Genomic DNA, 8,670 nt, shown 5'->3' on the forward strand with positions numbered 1-8,670 from the left:
GGGGGGAGTTACCCGGAAGGCCCAGATCGCTGCTCGGGTCGGGCTGGGTATTGGTTGGCAGGTGGTGAGTGGTTGTGTCCTCTCTCCTCATTATTTCCCTTATTGTTATTGGTGATAGCAGTAGTGGTTTGTATTATACCTTAGTTACTGGAGAGCTGTTATCTCAACCCATGGGAGTTACATTCCTCCAATTCTCCTCCCATCCCTCCGGGAGCAAGGGGTGGAAGAAGGTCGGGAGTGAGGAAGCGGCTGCGTCGTTCCGAGTTAACGGCTGGGCTTAAACCACGACAACAAGTACTTCTATATTACCCTCAGTAGCATTGATATGGTCTTCCCTGAGGTGATCAACAAGGGTGTAACTCTGAAAGAAGGTGGAAAGGTGACACCTACAACTGATCTGCTCAGCACAAGTGATGTTAACAGTCCTGACGAAAATTTGTGTTTCAGTGTCGCCCGCTCTCCAACCTGGGGCTGCGTAGAGAATTCAGACAATCCTGGAGTACCTGTTGTTTCCTTTATTCAACTTCAACTTGCTGGCAACAAGATTTACTACATTCACACTGCAGAGGACGAGGTGAAGATGGACAGTTTTGGGTTTGAAGTGGCAGATGGGTATAAACTAGTCTTCTGCACCTTCAGGGTCACCATCACAGATGTGGACAATAAAAAGCCTGTTCTCACTATTGGAGACCTGGTTGTTGAGGAAGGGGAGACGAGGCTGATCACTCCTCTTGAACTGACTGTGGAAGCTGGGGGTATGCCTGGCCATTTACTGCTATTCATGGGTACTTAGGTTCCAGTGCATGGCCAGATTTTGTACAACAGCTGTCCAGTCATCAGCTTCACCAAACAAGACTTGAATGAGAATCTCATCAGCTGCAGACATGATGGTACAGTAACCAACCAGGATAGTTTCTCCTTCTGTGTGACTGATGGGACCCACACAAACTTTTATGTTTTCCCTGACACTAGCATAGAAATCCATCAATCCCAGATGATGAGGATTCAGATCAGTTCACTGGATAACAACGAGCCACAGTTAGTGGTGAGCAAGGGTACCCCTGCTCTGAGAAGACTTTCAGCTGGGTATCTGGACTTCCTGATCATGAGTAAGACGCTAAGGGCAGAGGATCGAGGCAGTCCACACAAGCTATTGAAATACAAAATAACAGATGGGCCAGAGCATGGCTTTGTCATTAATACTGGCCTTGGAAATGAGACTGTTAGAACATTTATGCAAGGTTGGTGCTGATGGTTGTATTTGCTTATAAACATTGGGCTCAATGAATTGTTATTTTGTGTTATGTTATATCCCCTTTGTTTCAGGGGATTTAGAACATAATGTCTTTTAAACTATGAAGTTTATGCAAGTTATCAGAATTGCAATACATGCATTTTAGAAATGAAATGTTATTTTATCTGTGAAGACACAATAGAAAAGTTCTGGTTTGTATGTACATGCATTAATGTGTTTCCTACTGTGTGTTAAATGTACATGTGTGCATCTTACCATGTACATAGTATAGTACTGCCTGTAAGAAGATGAGAAAAAAATCTGAAATGGTGATTTGCAGATCCCACACCAGTTTCTTTTTGAAGACTGAAGTACCTGTTTGCCTGCCTAGAAATTAAACCCAGGTTAAAAAATCCTTATTGTCTTCAGAGAAAATTTGGAAAGGTGCTTAACATTTCTGCACATCACTGGATCTAGTATTTAAAAAAAAAAAAAAAAAAAAAGGGAGGGGGGGCAGGGGACGCCCAGTGTAGCCTCAGTAATTTGGGTGATATTTTGTGTGATTCTGTTCCACAGAGAAAGCTCAGTAGGTAAGGAGGCCTTCTTTAGGTCAGCTCCACCAAACCTGTGTGGAGAGAAGAGCCTCAGAGGATGGTGGGGCACAGTGAGAGTGGCCTAACTATAAATGTCCCTGTACTCCAGCTGATCTTAGGGAGTGGGCTGGGTTTAGGACTGTCATTCATCTGTCCTGGATAGAAGAGTATGTCGAAAGCTTTCACAGGGAAATTTACAGCCTAGACTTTGCCTACCATTCAGTGTGCTTTGGCAGTCAGCAGAAGGGAACATTTACTAAAATTCTCATTAAACACTATAAGAGGATTAGAGGTCTCTGGTTATATTTCTGTACTCAGGTATGTTACCTTTCTTTTGCAAGAGAAAACAATCTGGGGAGAGAAAAAGTCTTTATCTCCATTTTATGTGTTTACCTATAACTTCCAGACAAGTTGTAGCTTTAAGATACTGATAACACCATTTATTTTTAAAAATCAGTTCATCTGTCAAGCTATAGTGTTGTGAAAAATTGTTTGCTGTTCATTTGAGAATGTGTAATACATTTTCAGTTGACAGAAAGCACCCAAATCTGGTATGCCAGAACAAGTGCAACTGGTAACCCTGGGAGAGGAAGTCTCTTAGTAGATCAGAATTAGCTCTAGAACAGCTTAATGCTGAATGGAGTATAAAGAACATTTAGGTATATCCCAAACATTTTTGTATCAAATGAAATTGTTGTTTATATAACTAAAATAAAAGCAAAAGTAGGTTTCTCTGAAATCTTCATGTTGATGAAATGGGACACAAGATAATACATCTGGAACTTCAGGGTAATAGAAGCGCCTTGGTGGTTTTCCCCTATTCTCTGCCGTTGTTCTTTGACCTTATGACTAAATTTATGTTGTTTTGCTGGGTATAGACCAGTGTAAGAAGCCATGCCACATTATACAAGTTTGGTTGTTGAAATGCTTTACCTGCAAATTAGCCAACTTGCTAGTAAGTAATCGAATAGTAAAGGTGAAATGAATTAAGTCCTATATTCTCTGGAAATTCTATGATGACATTTAGCATATTCTTTTCTTAGCCAATATTGATGAAATGAAGATCAGCTATATCCTGAAGGAAGGTGATAATGCTACCAGTGACATCTTGTATTTCTCCATTGAAGACAATGGTAAGACTAAGATGCTTTATTATACGTATCTTAGAATTATTTATCCATTTATCTTCCATCGGAAAGATTAAATAAAAAGTAAACTGTTACTTCTTTGTAAGTAATACGTAAAAGTGCTGTGAATACCTAGGGAACACAAATCAGGATATTTTATAAATTTTAATATATAATGTTACAATTAATGTAAAGTCCTATGGCAGGCTGTGAACTCTTAGTGGGGTATACTGTTGTCACAACACTGTATGTTCAGGGGCTTTCATGGAGGGTAGTGACAGTCAGTTCCTTATGGTCAGCTGTGCATGTTACAAAAATTGAACCATGCAAGGTGGAATGTCAGTGGTTTAAGATTCATGGCCAACTAGTGAAACAAAAAAGAAAATTAATGCTAGCCTTTGTTAAAGAAGCAGAGTTCAGTTGATCTAGATCATAGCTGAGAGCCTGGCAAAATGCTAAGATAGGCTGGGTAAGTCCATTTTGCTCTTACTTATACAGAAGACATTCCCCATGGCTGGCACTTAGATCCTTGGCAACTTTACAGCTGGAAAGATCTTCCCTTTATGAGCCAGTAGAGTAATTGGGAGACAAAGCTATGACAGGCTGAAAATGGCTTTTGGTTTGTGCTTCTGCTGGTTATGCTGAAACACTGACCAGCTGAGGGGGGTGGAAAAAACAAGCTAGATTTCACAAGCCAATTATTTTCTAGCTCTTTTTGAAGTACTGTGCAACCAATGCAATTAAAATCAAATGGGGCTATTAATTTAAGAAAGATTGGAGATGCATTCTTTGTCTATTTTTGTTTACATTTCACTTAGCACACAGGAGAAGGTGCTGTGAACTGTTACCCGGGTTTCTTACAGAGATCTTATTTTGCTTTCAATTAATCAATATACAAGTCTTCGTGGCATGATTAAGTTCAGTAATACAATGTTGATAAGTAATGGGGAAAAGGAATTACATGACTGAACAGATGGTAATTCTTATTCCTTATACACCCAGGGACACAAAGAGAGTCAGTTACTAGACTTTTTCATTAACAGCACTTTCAGTCTCTGCTAAATGGAGTGATTCTTTCAGCTAGATTACTTCATCATCTGTCTGTTCCAGACATCAACAGAGTAAGAAAAGCTGTGGCAGTAAATGTATGCAGCTATTCTTATAACGAAAGTATGTACTGACTGAAGGATTGTTGTATACTGATGTGACTGGCACAAGTACAGGAAGAGTGCACAGCTACAGGAAGGTGTGCTGAGCGAGTAACATCTGGAAAAACACTTAAAACTAGTTTGGTGTGGGAAAGAAGGTTGTAAAGTCAATGCTGTCATTACTACTATAGCACAAGGAAATGCTTTTAAAGGAAATTCTAGCTGCATTAGTCTTTTGATGGCTTTGGTGCTTAGAAATACATTAAACATTCCTTCAGGGGCATTTACCTCCCAAGGGAGTGCTTGAAAGAAGGCACAACTGTAAAAGCTGTTGTACAACTTGGGGCAAAGTACCTAAAGGCCCAGCAGAAGAGCATGTACATTGCTGCAGCACAGTTTGCAACTGCTTCAGCAACACTCAGGAAAAAGTCTGCTATTCTCTATGGGCTTATGTTATAGCTTCTAAAGTCCTCCTACAAGCATTAATTTTGTGTCAGTACGAAGGAAACTCTGAGCAACAAAATAAATGTATGTCTGTGTGTACAAAATGTGAGGAGAAAATGCATGCATTTTTCTCTCTCTTCATTGCCCTTGCACTAACACAATCAGGTTCTTCCAGACAAGATTTTCAGCCTTTAACAGGAGAGGATAGCTCTTGAATAATAGTATTCTGTCTAACCTGAGGGCAGGAAAGATTCCTTTAGGTTTTTTATCTGGATAACTACTTGTTCTGCTGTTTGAGAGACCTGCTGGGAAATCTTTATCAGTGACGTGTGTGAGAAAGGATGGCTGGCAGCTTTCAAAAAAGTTGATCCATCTAACTTGAGGAAACTGTTCCCATTCCTGCAGTTTAACTGAAGATTTGGGCAGAAGTACTAAAATTTTAACCTACTGATTATGGTTCACCTTGACAGCTCTGATTTTTGAGTGTTCAGTGTGTTGAGCCTGCAGTTCATTTCACAGAATAATGTTGGTACAAATTAAATACAAAGTAAGTAAAGTTCATCTTTTAATGATTTATTCCTACAGTGAGTTTACAGATAGCATGATGTTAAGTTTGTTCAAAGACTTGTAATGGAGCAATGCAGTAAACCTGGGGTGTTATTTTTGACTTTAGCATATTTGATTTCAGAATCATTTGTTATTTTTCTTGGTGACTTTTATGCAAAGATCAGCTTTAGTTAGACTTGGTTTGTCCAGTGCCTCTCCACCTGGTTTATGTTCTGTGATATTTTGTATAAGTAACTCTTTTATTTACGTGTAAAGTTCACCTTTTTTATTTTGTAGTCTTTTAGTACACTTAACCTTTTGACACTGCTGTCATTGCTGCCCTCTACACCTTGTTTTCAATTACTGCTGCCAGAAGAATAATGAGAGCTTGCTGATACTGACAGCTACGATGTTTTGCTGATGTGAACTCTATGGGACTAGTTCAGGTTTCTTTCAAACCTTGTGTGGAACGCAAATTTTCTGAAAGAAGAATTTAGAATATGATCTAAAGTGTGAATTTGTTCTGTGCATTTTGCTTGATGTGGTCCCAGGTCCATGGGGTGAGAATCTGACCCTGCTAACTTTAGCGGGAGCTAAAGTTAGCGGGAGCTTTGCTATTAATTCTAGTTGACCTGGGATTTCACCCAGAGGCTTTCTCACCTGTATTTGACTAGTGGTACTGCAAATAAATTGCATGGGCGAGTGTGGTTGGATGAAAATCCTAAGGGAAACCTAACAGTTTTCTGGTAGTATGCGAGTTTTCTGTCTTTTTGTCTTGGCTTTTACTTTCCAAAGACTTCGACTGTTCAGCCAGGGAATTGATCAGAGGCTAATATAAGGAGCTTCAGCCTTTTATTTTTAAGCTTATTAATGTTTTTTCAGGCAAGGAGTATGGCTCCTTAATGCTGCATAAGCTTCCAGGGTTTTGATTGAAGCTGGAACCTAAGACGGTACAAGAATACAGGCTTTTGTACTTCTATGGGCTGCAGTTTTCACAGATTCTAATACAATATTAAAGTAGATCACATGCTTATAAAATCTAGAAACGTTAAGATATCTGGTCGCTTTAAGAATAGGTATTTTTGTTAATGCACAATGTAAAAGTGAAAAATTAATCTCTCAGTAGAATTAAATGGTGTTTTGTTGTTTCCTTTTGTAACATAAATTGAAATATTGCAATTCCAGCAGCTTGTTAGCAATCCTTGATTTGGATTTGATTACCTAAACTGGCAGAGTGTAGTTACTGATCTGACTTAATATCTGGTGGGATTTGTATGTGCTAATGACTCTATTTATCTAACACAACTGTCTACTTTCACATGAAGGTACTATTTCCTGTAATTTTACAAATCAACTTTGCCGTACCCTACACAAGTCAGTGTACTATCCTCTTGCTAAATAATTCTTCTTTTTAGTAGTCAGGTTTTGTGCATCTATCTCCTCACACTCGCAAATCTGAAAACAGTTTGCAGACCTTGCAAAAGCTGTTGCAGTGGTACAATTTCACCTCTTCCGGACACAAAGGTGAATCATTTAAGAGGCAAAGAATTTCCAACTGATAAGCTGTTTTCAAGCAGCCTTAAAACAAACCCAAAGCTGTATTTCTCCCAAGTTAAATCAAATTCTGATGGTATTTACAAAAACTTCTATTTAATGTATTTAATAGTTCATGAAGTTTGAAAACATTAATCAGCAAAGATGTATGAATTCTTATGCAGCAAACCTTGTCAAATAACTTGCACTGCAATGGTCTCTTAAACTCAGTGGGAAAATGTTTTCCATTTTTAACGTGGTTTTGGTGGCCTCTAATTTGCTGTCATGGTTAACAGCACAGAATGGTGCATATTACCTGTGTTGACCTCAAGAATGAAAGGCCATTAGGTGGGGAGGCTTTATCTTGATACAATTGTTTGCAGAGGCATTATGTTTCTGCTGAAAGGAGATAACCTGGGCAATTGTGAAGTGAAAACACTGAAGTGTTTCTGACATGGCTTTGATTCATCCCTTCATCTATTGCTCTCTCAAGATATGCAGCCTACAGTGTTTTCAATTCTAAAGCCAGATTTTCCAAATTAATAAAGTTACACAACTGAAGACAAGGCTTTATTTTATTTTGTTGTGTTGTGTTGTGTTTTGTTTTGTTTTATTTTAATCCTTCCCTCTGAAATGTTGGGGTTTTTTTACTGCATAATAGAGGACAATCATACTAGAATAGAGGTACTGGATTTACAGTGTTGTATTTGAGATGCAAGAAATAATTGTTCCACTTGGTGCTAAGTCCCATGCTAGACTTCTTGTACAAAGTTTGTCTGAATTTATGGAGATGTAGAAAACTGGAAAAACTGTCTTGGGGGAATAAATGAGAATCACCAAAGATCTAGAAAACTTGACCAGTAAGAAAATATTGAAGGATTTGATACTGTTCATTCTGGAGTAGAAGAGACAGAGAAAAGATATGGCATTTGTTAATACAAGTAAGAGGAAGAGAAAGAAATGTTCTTTACCACTATAGTTAGCAAAGTTTACTCTTAACACCCTGTATAATGTGAGATGGCTGGCCTGGAAGAAAACTGTTAAATTGCAGGGCGTAAAAACATCTTAATTCACAAGTTTGTCTACTTTTCTCTCCCCACCTATGTAAATTATAATTATTGACATCTTGAGGTTCTTGATGGGCCTGAGTAAGAGTCAGAAAAATGCAGAGGCTAATGGTCATCCCTACTTGAACATTATCAGTTTCATTTTCCTTTCTGTACCCCGACACTACTAAGTTCTACCATTAAACCTTATCATTTTGAACTACCACTGCAACAAGGTTTTATGTCCCCTTTTCCAAACCATGTTTCTTTCAGTCTCCTGAAAGAGAGAGAACTTTTCTTCATAAAGCTGCTTGACAGCTCTCTTCTTCCCTCACCAATCCAGTTCTGCAGCCTTCTGTTAGTTCCCTGAAATGGTCTTCTGTGGTGTTTAAAAAAAAAAAAAAAAAAGAAAGAAAAAAAGGTACATTAAAACCAGACATTTCTCCTGTCAGTTCTTCAAGGCAGGTGTTTTCAGCTGACGGGGACCATAAGTCACTTCCTCTTTTCTGCTGTGTATACCAGGTGATCTAATAGTAGTAGCAGCAAAAGACTTATTGTGTTGTTTGATTTTTCTTTTAATAGGTAAATAAAACTTTATTTACACAGTACTTTTGTAGAGAGTCTTGGCACCTTGTTACAAAAAAATATTAATGTTGGTGTGAAGTTAACAGAGTGGACTAGAGAATATTTGTGGTTTCCCCTGGTTTAATTTTTCATAGGAAATCCAAAGGAATTTTTTGTTTGATATGAATTAAAGCATGGCCTAATTAATTTCTGGGGGGCAATTTTTGTTTGTCGTCATGTTTTTGGTTTTGTATCCTAATGACAGGAGATAAAATAAGTATACATTCCTACTTTCTTGGGGAAAGCAACTACAAAATATAACAGAAGATTTTGCATATACTTCTGAGAGCAACCAAAATACTTGGTTAAAATTTCATTGCTGGTTCTTTCCCAGCATATGTTGTTGCCAGTTTGTATAGCATTACTGTGTCAAGC

General features: G+C 38.3%; 1 pseudogene; it reads left to right on the forward strand.

Moving 5' to 3' along the window:
* LOC104405406 overlaps positions 1–2,960 on the forward strand; it is a 6,142-nt pseudogene extending 3,182 nt beyond the window's left edge.
* The last annotated feature ends 5,710 nt before the right edge of the window (positions 2,961–8,670 follow it).

This window comes from Nestor notabilis, unplaced genomic scaffold (assembly GCF_000696875.1).
Source record: "Nestor notabilis isolate BGI_N333 unplaced genomic scaffold, ASM69687v1 scaffold1185, whole genome shotgun sequence".
Taxonomy (NCBI): Eukaryota; Metazoa; Chordata; class Aves; order Psittaciformes; family Psittacidae; genus Nestor; species Nestor notabilis.